Source organism: Hibiscus syriacus, unplaced genomic scaffold, assembly GCF_006381635.1.
Source record: "Hibiscus syriacus cultivar Baekdansim isolate YM2019G1 unplaced genomic scaffold, ASM638163v2 tig00110911_pilon, whole genome shotgun sequence".
Lineage (NCBI taxonomy): Eukaryota > Viridiplantae > Streptophyta > Magnoliopsida > Malvales > Malvaceae > Hibiscus > Hibiscus syriacus.
Genome location: NW_024062910.1, coordinates 194,158 through 206,680, shown reverse-complemented (window position 1 = coordinate 206,680; position 12,523 = coordinate 194,158).

The window sequence follows — 12,523 nt, the reverse complement described above, 5'->3', positions numbered from 1 at the left end:
TCTCCTCGTATGATGAATAAATGGAACGAGGATAAGATTATTTTCCTATCAATTTTAAATTATTATATAAATTAAGTATTAAAAATAATAATATATAAAAACCTTGTTAATAAAATTAGTTTTCTTAATTACCATGATAAATAGGTTGAAATGTGTGTCACGTTTGATTGTTCCATTTCTATTTTTGTATTGTTAAATAATAATTAAAACAAACAACATAATATTAGTTATATAACTTTTAACAACTTAACTAAAAATTATCATATAACTATAGAAAAAATTTAATAATTACAAAAATAAATTGCATATATTAACTTTGTATTTTAAAATTTCCATTGATTTTCATGCATCAAGATCCATATTAAATGAGAAGTGCAGAGTATACACCAAAAAATTATTCGGAATAAGTTATTTCTGTTTAGAATAAAAGTATACTAATAATATATAATTAAAACAACAAAAGTTCGTAAATGCTGAAAAAAATATTTTATTTACATATTTCTTGATTTTCTTTTAAAACTTAATATATATTTTACTTTTTTTAGTGTGAAGAAGAAAGTGGCTAGAGGGGGAGGCGCATTCGGAAGAACGTGCATTTCTCAAAAGATTTAATTTTTTAATTAAAAACCATGATTAGAAAACTGCTCCTATTAATTTTTTTAATTTTTGAATGAGAGGAACGGATTGTAATATTTGCGTTCCCCCTTAAACAATCATAATTGAGAGTCCTGACATACTTTGTCACATAAGGTAAAGACGCGGTCAACTGAGGGTCTAAATAAATTGCTCAAATTTATCGACGCCTTTAGCACTCTGTTTTGAAAATCGGACTGGACCGGTCGGTTCAACCGGTTCAATCGAGAATCGTTACTTAGTTCGGTTTAATTTAAATCGGTTAAACCGCTATTAGTGAACCGGCCAGAATCGTTGAACCGTTCGAATCAGACCGGCTGAAAATCGGAAAAAATCGGGAAAAACCGAGATTTTTGTTTTTAAAAAAAAAAATTAAACCAAATAACGTCGTTTGTTAAACGAGCCAAGTCGAACTCGAGTATTGCTGAGCTCGACTCGAACTTGAAAATTTTAAAAGTAAACTCAACTCAAACTCACAAGCTAAAAATTATCAAGTTCAACTCAAACTCGAAATATAATATTGAAATTTAAACTCAAAAAGGCTTGAACTCAAAAAAAATTTAGAAGCTCGATTGAAGCCTAAAATTCGAGCGTGATTGAAGTGAAAGAATAATTCACTTAATGCTCACCAAAAGGCTCCATGATTTTGAATGCCAAATTACCTCTATTATTTATAGAAGTTAGTTGTGATACGCTTCTATGTTTCTTAGCAATGTGAGATTGTTTTGTTCTCATATTTTTACTCTTTAGACTTTTGGGATGCTCTTCTATGTTTCTTAGCCATGTGGGATTGTTTAAAAAAAATAAACCAAACAATATCATTTTGTTATGATTTTTTTAACCCAAAATTTATTTTTTAATTATAGTTATATAATTATATTTATTATTTAATATGTTTTACCTTAAATATTATGTTGTAGTTAATTTGAATCATTTTGTTTCACTTGATTTTATGGTTTTTAACTTATATATGTTATGACTTGCTTTGAATATGACTTGTGATATAAAAAATTATTTTTTATTAAATATTTTTGGTATTTTTATTTAATTTTTTAAATAATTATGACGTCGTCCGATTCTTCTGACCGGTCGGACCGATTTGACCGGTTGAACCAGTGAACCGGTAGCATGACCGGTTCGCTAACCGGTCCGGTTCTGAAAACCATGCTTTAGCAAGGTGCGACTAGTTGGATGTGTTTTTTTTTCTACATGATTATTGAGTCGATCAATTAAGGAAAGTGGTAAAGAGATGGTGAATTGACAATAAAAATTTTATTGAAAACTTTGAAAAAAATAGAAAATTGACCCAAGGTATTTAGAGTTGTTCAACTTCCTCAATGAAGCTTACATCTACTATCTTAGCTTTCACACTAAAGATTTCAACAAATTTACTAATTTGTTATAATATTTGAAGACAAAGTGTAACCTTATACAACACTTAAGATTTATACCCAAAATCTTAAGTGTTCAACCTTTCCCAAAGAGAATTACGAATGCGCAAACTTTGAATATCCTCCCAATGATAAATTGTTTGTAAATTGAAGCTCTCACACACATCAAGAACTCTAGAAAAAAATACAATGAATGTAATAGTGTTCAATGAAAGAAAGATTGAAATTGAATACAAATTTGACTCTTTTTACTCATTGATTGTTGGAATAACTTTCTTGTCTTTTCTTGACTGTTTAAATTCCTCTTTTATATGTTCTCATTGATTTTTAACTATTTGAGGTTGTTGGAGGGGAGCTTGGAGCCATTTGAAGCAATAAATTCGCACAATAAAGGTTATATGCACATGAGGTTTAGAAATTTTGGAGAAAGTTTCGAAACTTTTCAAAAGTGAAAATAAATTTTTTTTACCGTTGAAACCCAAGTTTCGAAACTTTAGGGGGAGTTTCAAAACTTTGATGGAAGATAGTTTCAAAACTTCTAAACATTTTTTTTTAAAGTTTCGAAACTTATACAGGAGTTTCGGAGTTTCGAAACTCTTGGTCAAGGCTTGATAAAAAAGGTGAGTTTTGATAGTTTCAAAAAAAAAATATAACTTTGAAAAATATTCTTAAATGTTTGAATGATATTTTTGACATAATTTTCACTTAGAAAATTTATTTTAAAGTTTGGAAAAATTTTAGGGACTCAAAATTAATTTTATATAAATTACTCTATATATATATATACATATATGTTGTTATATCAAAATCATTTATGTTTATCAATCTCCCCCTCTTTGATATAATAAAATGATTTTATAAAAAAATTTAATTCAAATTTTTTCATAAATTTTTCAAGTTATATATCATTCAAATTTAATGAAAATGAGTTTTCATTTCACTTCTCCTTTGAAAAAAATTTTAAGGCTAGAAAAAAATTAGTCAAAAATTTATATAAAAAACAAAAGTTTGACCAAATGTGTTTTTGGCGCGTTTACTTAATGTTGACCTGTATACGAATCCATTCTATCAAGTGTTTGTGTTCGAGTCAAAGACTATACCCCGTTATTTACAACTTCTAAGTCGACGCGCAAGACTTATATGCTCCTATTTTTTTGGATTTCTCAGCCCCACGAGTTTATCTAGAACATGATGTGTTAGTTTTCTTCTCCAGTATATATATAATTGGTTTACCACTGCTATCATCAATATCTCGATTCCTAGGATTTGCACCAACTGTTATTCCTTCTTTACCATAGTCAATCTGCTAGCAATGTAAGACTCTCTTGTGCAACAGATGAAGGATCTTTCCTTCACTGCCACTGAAACTGATGCTATCTTCGACCAAGAAGAACCGGTGCTTGGTGATGTGATTGAAGGAGGCCACTACCTGATCGGTGGACTTACAACTACTCGGGCTATTGATGGTGGAGCCCTTTCGCCGTACTTTTCGAGCTGTTTGGGGACCTCAGAAGGTTGATGAAATATTGGATCTTGGTGACCGATATTTTCGAATCAAATTCACTTCTGCTCAGATAATGAACATGACTCTTCTGTTCACTGAAGTACGAGAGGCTTTCAAACTTCTGCTCAGATAAGATGCAAAACTGCACTATGAAGATTGATGCATCAATATCCAAACTTCCGTATGGAGACTGGCTTAGGGTGGTAACTCAAATGCCAAGGCCAAAGACCCGTCCTAGACGGGCTATTGAATATGCGACTACTGCTGGCCCTTCGACTGCATTGAACACCCGTGCTTCGATGGAGGACATGGCTAGAATGACTAATCTGGAATCATTTGCTGCGGATGATCCAATCGATGATGAGGAAAGTAATACCTCTGAGGAGCTTATGGATGTTATTAGTGGTGTTGAACCAGAACCTTCTGCCACCGATGAGCTGTAGCCTCAACCTGTTGCGGTGGAGATGCATAATCCCAAAACAGAAAAGGTAGCTAGAATGGACACTGCCTTGGAATCGACTGATGTTTACCTAGACATTTTAATGGAACAGTCTGTTGATTCGTCAAACGGCAGCTAAACCTTGTGCTGATCCTTTGGTTGCTGACACGGTGGATATTACCACAAAGAATGAGGTTAAAGAGGGTCAGCAGGTAGGGCCTACTGTGGCGAAACATAAACCAAACTCGGTTGCTCGACAATTATTTACTGAAGCTTATGATATTACTGGGCATGCTTAGAAGACAGATTCAATGAGATTTAGTGTTGTAGTTACAAAAAATAATTTAGAGGGTAAGGATGAGTCTAGGGGAAATCCTCCAAACGTCAACTACAAGGAAAATATGAAGTGACAAATCCTTTTACTTCGAAACGATCAAAGGTGTCTTCTACTTTGGACAATAGAGTTGGGGCTCCCGACAAACTGAAAAAGATATCGGCAGAGGCTGTGGAACAGCACCGTCGAACGTCATGAAAATCTTATGTTTGAACTGTCATGGTTTGGTTAATGCTGCAACAGTTCATTCTCTTAGACGCTTTGTCGTCTCTCGTTTGATTTCTATTTGATTTTTAGGTGAAACTAGGTTAAGGCAGAATAAAAGTGACGAAGTTCGTCACAAGTTAGGAGTGGAAGGCTGTTTCACTGTTGATAGCAGTCAGAATTGTACGGGACTTGTGATTTTCTAGATGAATAATGTTACGGTTCAATTTTTGTCTTACTATTCGAATCACATAGATATTGTGGTATAATTTGGAAATTCTTGTTTTCGATTTACTGGTATTTATGGACATGCTAATGCCAATCTTAAGATCGAAACTTGGAACTTAATTGATAATCTTGGACGGGCATCTCAATTGCCTTGGTTAATGGGGGTGATATCATTGAAGTATTATCGGATTCTAAAAAACAAGGAGGTTGTCCTAAACACAAGATTCATCTTGATGAATTTCGGAATGTGTTGGATAGAAACGAGTTAATTGATTGTCGATCCTACAAGATTTTGTTTACTTGGTTCCGTGATAATCCAGATAATCCAATTATTGCAGAACTTATAGACCGTTTTGTGGCAACCAAGGATTGTGTTTCATCTCATGTTAATTTTCATGTTTTTTCTGAATTTGTTGATCGATCAGATCATTGTTATATTGTGATGGAAACGGAGTAGTATCCCCGAACCCCCACAAAACCTACAAGAACTGACCATTTTCTCTTTGAGGAGAGCTGGTTTGATGAACCAGCTTGTATTGAGAAAGTAGCTATGGTATGGACTCACACTCATGGCAATGCTTTAGATAAGATGAAAGCAGTTGGATTTGCACTTCATGATTGGCAGTTTGATTGTGCTTCGAACAATAGGGTTTGTATTGCACAATTGCGCCGATGTGTGAATGGACTTTTTCAGAGATCGTTGCAATTTATCATCCTTAATGGTGGAAAAGATTGAGTTACAACACTTGTTGGATAAAGAGGAATAGTATTAGGCTAAACGTTCCCAAGTCCAATGGTTAGCAGCTGGAGATCGTAATACAGGGTTTTTTTCATGCTCGGTGTAAGCAATGATGCTCCAAAAATAGGCTTAAAGGTCTATACAATAAAAGAGATGTTTGGACTGACACCTTGGAAAATATGCAGGATATAGAAGTATACTACTTTTCGGACTTTTTTCATCTTCATCTCTGAAACCTCCATATTGTATTCTTGAAGCAGCTAATGAGGTGGTGACTTCGGCAATGAACTCTAAACTTGGTAAACCTTTTAGAGGAGGAAGTCCTTATTGCTTTTAAGGATATTCATCCTCAAAATGCACCAGGTTATGACGGATTGCCTGCTAGTTTCTTTCGGAAACACTGGGATGTTGTAGGTTCAAATTTGATTCATCTGTGTCTACGACTGCTTAGGGGTCAGCTCGATATGTCTGAACTTAATAAGAGAGTTTTGGTCCTGATTCCTAAAGTTGCTGATCTGCAATACATGCGGCAACTTAGACTTATTAGTCTATATTCAGTGGTGTACAAAGTTGTTTCAATGGTCCTTGTGAATCATTTAAAACCGATCATGGCCTTAGTGACAATCAGGCGACTTTCTTGCCAGGGAGACAGATTTCTAATAATATCTTGATTGGTCATGAACTTTTACATTAAATGAATTCAGGTAAAAATGGACCTAACAAAGGTGTTGCGCTTAAACTGGATATTGAAAAAGCTTACGATAGGGTTGAAAGGAGTTTTCTCCGTAATATTATGTTACGACTGGGTTTTAATGCTGACTTTGTTGATCAGATTATGACTTGTGTTACATATGTGGCATTTACTGTTCATGTTAATGTTTCCCTCAGTCGTGATTCACTTCGAATCGTGGACTTCGTCAGGATGATCCTTTGTCTCCCTTTCTATTTCTGTTTGTTACCCAGTGATTGTCCACTCTTTTTTCATAAAACCCAAATGGATTGTTTAGTTAAAGGAATTTGGGCCAGTCAGACTGGACGTAGAGTGTCTCATTTGCTTTTTGCTTATGACAGTCTGATTTTTCTGAAAAATTCTATGGTATAAGCTGGTCATATTAAGGAAATATTATTTGTTTATGTTATTGTTTCTGGTCAGAGTGTGAACTTAGATAAATCTGTTATTTATTTTAGTCCTTCCACGATTGATGCTCATCGGCAAAAGATGACGGCTCTGTTTGGCATTAGGACTGTTGATACATTGGATCACTATCTGTGACTTCCCTTCCATATAGGTAAAAACAAGATTCAAACGTTTGGCTATTTAAGAGACAAATTGCTCACTCGGGTTACAAGATGGACGAAGCGATTGTTGTCCTTTGGGGGCATGAGGTCTTCCTCAAAACAGTCGTTCAAGCATTGCCGCAATATGCCATGTCTTGTTATCTGCTGCCACAACACCTCCTTGATGAGATGGCGGTTGCTATGCGCCGGTACTGGTGGTCTGGGAAGGCTTCAAGTCGTGGCTGGTCGATGATAGCGTGGGATACCATTTGCTCGCTTAAACGTCACAGAAGACTTGGTCTCTTGGATTTTGCTTCTTTTAACATGGCATTGGTTGGTAAACAGGTTTGGCGGTTGGCTACGATCCTGAATTGTCTTCTTTCTCGAGTATTACGTGCGAAATATTTCCTTCATGTGAATCTTCTTGCTGCAAAATTGGGTAATAATTGTCTGTACGCTTGGAAAGGGATCCACAAAACTCTTCATGCTCTTTCTGGTTGCCTTTACCAGCATATTGGCATAGACAGTTCTTGGAACATACTTACAGATAAATGGGGTGGGTCAAAGCTTGTCACCTTAACTGGTGAATGTTCTTCTTTGCTTCATCATCCTTTGTATGGACGGGATTTCATGTTACATGCTTCTCCAATTTGGGATGAGGTGAAGATGAGAGCTCGTTTTATTCCTTATGATGTCGAGCTAATTCTTTCTACTACAATAGTGCCAATTACAGATGAACCTTTGATCTGGGGCTACATGATTCCGGTTGTTATTCTGTGCGGTCAGATTATTGGTGGCTTCATCATCAAGCTCCAAGGCTAGAGGACTCTTCTAGAGTGCGGAAGTTGATTTCCAAATTACTAGTCCTCCCTAAAATCCGAATCTGTCTGGCGTGCTGCTTGATGTGGTCTCCCGATGGGTTCACGACTAAGGGCTAGGGAATGGGCAAGGGGATATGTCCTATTTGCCAAAGGGCTGAGGAAATTGTCGTTCATGCTTTACGAGATTGTTTGCCTCCATTTCTAGAGATTGGTTTTTCTGGTTCTACTATTTCTTGTCCAGTCGTGTCTCCCTTATTATGGTTTGAGAAGTTACTGGTTACGATGGATGTGGACTGCCTAGCGCAGTTCTTTGTCATCTTTGGGAATATTTGGAATGGTAGGAATGCAAATGTCCATGCGAACGCGTTTCAACCCCTTGGGTATTAGTTATGAACACAAAACTTTTGCATCAAGAGTTTCTCCAGAGTCGAATTGTTGTTGGTACTTGTCCACGACTTCCTTTTCTTCAGGTCAGGTTTCCAATCTTCTCACGTGACGACGGCTTGGCGGCCTCCATTTTCGGGGACTATCAAAATCAATGTAGATGGTGCTTTTAACTCTTTCACTCGTTTGGCGGCGGTCGGGGTTGTAGCTCGTGATTCTTCTGGCTAGGTTTAGGGAGGCATTGCATCTGCTTCACCAGGATTTGGAGAGGCAGGGCTGGCAGAGATTCATGCTTTTATTGCGGGTCTACGTTTAGCGCATGACAACTCTTGCTCCGAGGTGATTTTTGAGACTGAGGATTTTGGCTATTCACGAGGGTTATGTAGTTTGCTATATTCCTCGAGATTGTAATACTGTGGCCCATGAACTGACCTTATAAGCTCTTTGCAATGGGAACTCTTTGTATTTTGACCTGGATTGTCCCGAGATAATTTCTATGGTTGTATTGATTGATATTGGTTTGAAGTAATATATGTTTCGGGTACTTTTTTCTCTGTTAGGATTAGAGGAGTTTTTAATGAGGTTCGTTTCCTTATTAAAAAAATCATTTAACTACAAAAAAGAAGAAATAATTAGAGCATAATAAATAAATCAAGATAATATAATCCAACATATAAGGAGCAAAAATATCCAAAATAAGCATCCAACATAAATATACATAATAATGTCATAAGAAATAGATATGCAAAAATAATCAAAACATCCAAACATCAAATCCTAAATATTCAAATGCAATAATATCCAAAAACACCAAAATATTCCAAATGTATTATGAAGTACTAAATGAAATGTCATTGTCATAACCATTTTTTAGAAAAAATAATTAAATATTATTTTTAAAAAATTATGACTTTTATTTTGAAAAATTAGTGATTTTAGAATTGATTTGGATTAAATTGAAAGGGAGTCTCCATCGACCTTTGGGTTAGGTAGGTTGAATACCTAAAAACGTCTTTTCAAAACAATTTATCTCAAAATCGTTTTTAGACAAAATATGGTCTGCGTTTACCAAAGATTTGATTAAAACGAGTTCAGGAGTCAGTTACGCGTGGGGAAGGTAAGCACCCCCACATCGCCCAAAAACTGGTACTGAATCACTTACATGTTGTCGTAAATGGTGGAAATTTTGAATTCCATCGATAATTAAAGTGTGATCCCTTTATTAAAGTTAATTTAATTTGGTTCGAATTAATAACTTAAAGAAAATTCTTTGACTTGATAAGAAATCTTAAAATTTGCAATCCTCGTCGGGAAAGCTATTCGACTATTTTTATCGTAAAAGAAGATTCTATCTTAGAATATATAACAACGCAAATCGAATAATAATAAAATATAAATATTTACATTTGAATTAAATAAAATAAATCAATCAGAACGTATTGAATCATTCACATAAAAATATTTAATTAATAAAAAAATAGATTTTTTCAAGTCTCATTTCGTTCGAACGTCGTATCGATTGTACCACTTCGATCAAGTGATACTTTCCACACCCGTTCTACAAATACGTGTTCTTGAAATTACTCAATAGCGTATCATAAATAAGGAAATAATATGGGAATAAATACAATCGTAAATGTAAAAATAAATAATCACAACAAATAAAAAATTACATTTGTTTAATGTTACAAATAACTACATGATATGTGAAATGTATAAATTCAAAATGGACTAAAACAAAATAAAAATGTGCACATTAAAATGTAAATAGCAAAATAAACATATTCAAAATTTAAAGGACCAAAAAAAAATAGAAACTTAAAGGACTAAATTGAAAAAATAGAATGTTAAAGGTTAAAAAAACAAAATAGAAAGTTAAAGGACTTAAATAGAAAAAAAACAAAAATTTGAAGGGCTAAATAGTATTAAAAAAACCAGAGCCAAATCACAATATTAAGCAGTACAGGTGCTAGAAATAAAATAACCTAAATAATATTAAGGACTAAAAGAAATAAAACATAAATGGTCAAACTATAATTAAACCAAATTCTAACAGTGACTAAAATAAATATTTACATATGTGATGGCCAAATTCGAATAACAACAAAGATTATACATACATGGAATCATGGCTAAACATAAATATTGTAAATATCAAGCCAAGTCAAATATTAATAAAGTGCAATAGTCAACCAATAAGGACTAAACGATCTAACATGAAACATACATCTTAATTATGAGGAACGATGGCCCATGCTAAAATAAAACCATAAAACTTTTAAATGTAAATAGGGACAAAGATACAACATAAACAACATAGGAGACCAAAACAGAAAATATTAAAAGTTTCATTGATGATAAGAATAAGAAGGCTACAAACCGTGGAAGACCTATATTGCAAATAACCCATGCGCTAATTACTTATTAGTCTTCCATGAAACGGAGCTGTCCGAACTTTATATATAGCTAAAAAAATGGTCCAAACCCACCCACCTTTCTCATTTCTTCCTTGCCTCATTTTTTTGAAAGAGAGAGAAAGCTCCTAGAGTTTTCATCGGAGACGAGCCATCATCGTGTCGGCCACCACTGATCGGCGTTGACCATCGATCGCGAAGAAGAGCGACAAAGGCATTATTCGAAGCATTTCTTTCTTCTCAACAATGATCCGAGGTCGGATTTTCGAGATGAAGGTTAAATCAGAGCAGATCTAGAGGAGAAAAGGTAAACTTTTTTTCCTCTCTTTTCTTTTCTTTTTTTTTTCCTTTTGATGTTTTCTTTTAATATGGTTACCCCGAATCCCTTTGTATTTTCCTCTTTTTCTTATCAAACCCCTAATATTTCCTTCCATTTCTCTTTCTCTGATTTGTTTTCTTGCATTGGGTTTTCTTTTTTGTTTCTTTTTCTTTTGTTTGTGTTGTTTTTTTTCACTGTATAGATCCCTCTTTGTTTTTGTTTTTTCCCTTGTTTTCTTTTACTTTTTTCCTCCCCTTTAGTTCCCGAATGTTCCCCTTTTATTTGCCTCTATTTATGTGTGTGTGACTGATGGAGTATCTTGGACTGTTGAGATTTTTCTTTATTTTAATGTGGATGGTCTTGTTGATTGATTGTGTCACTGTTAGTGCAGGTGGGGGCAGTCGGCTGAACAGTCGACGGTGACAGTATTAGAGACGGGCGGCAGCGGCGATATCATACCCCTAGGGTTAGGTTTCAGAAACCCTATAGGGTCGAGTCAGATCCTAGATTGGATCGGTGGCTGAGTGGCTTTGGTTCGGGTCCTAGTTTCACATTCGACTTCAGTTGGGTTGGGGTTAAATCCTCTGTTGGGCTTCAGGTGATAGGTTGTGGCCTGTTGATTGGGCGTGTATTTTAGGCCTGCAAAAAATAAGTACATTTATATTAAAATAATAATAATAATAATAATAATAATATTTTTGTAGACCCAGACAAAAACGTGTATCTACAACTGCGCCCCTCTTTGCACATTCTTGTGTTAACAAGAATAGGGAAAAGACGAAAAAGACAACCGATTTTTGTACGGTTCTCTTTTTTTGTTTTGAAAATTAAGAAAATAACTTCAGTGACCGAAAATGTCTTATAATATACGATTTTAACCAATTTTTTTGGATTTGCGAAATTAACCAACAAATTCGCAACGCGATCTCAAATTCGCAACTCAAACTCCAGTTTCGCAACACAGTTTTCAAATTCACAACGCGATTATCCAAAATCGCAACGCGATTCTCCAAAATCACAACGCGATTCTCCAAAATCACAACGCTAATTACCGATATAGGTAAACACAACTATTCGCAACTCAGTTTTCAAATTCACAACATGATTCTCCAAATTCGCAACGCGAATTTCATTTCGCAACTCGAATTTTGCAACGCTAATTACCGATATAGGTAAACACAACTTATTTTTCAAATTGTCGAATTCAAATTTTTACCAGATTTTTTCTACCGAGTTTACCTATATCGGTAAGTTAGTTGCAAAATTGGCGAATTCGAGTTGCGAAATTGACGTTGTGAAAACGAAATTCGCGTTGCGAATTTGAAAACTGAGTTGTGAATAGTTGTGTTTACCTATATCGGTAATTAGCATTGCGAAAATACAATCCGAGTTACGATTTTGGAGAATCGCGTTGTGAATTTGAAAACTGAGTTTCATATTTACCTTTATCGGTAATTAGCATTGCGAAACGAAATTGCGTTGCGATTTTGGAGAATCGCGTTGCAAATTTGAAAACTGTGTTGCAAAATTGGTGTTTGCGTTGCGAATTTGTTGGTTATTTTCACAAATCCAAAATAAGTTGGTTAAAATCGTATATTATAAGGCATTTTCGGTCACTGAAGTTATTTTCTCTTGAAAATTTGATATGTTTATGGTTGGGGATGACACGACTCATACGTGATAAAGAGGTCTGGTCGTCTAAAGGTGACATGACTCCTATTTGATGAAGAGATCTGGTCGGTGGATTACACGGTTCATACGTGATGAAGAGTTCTGGCCATCTTTAGGAAGGGTGATAACACGATTCCTACGCAATGAGGACGGTTGGTTATCTA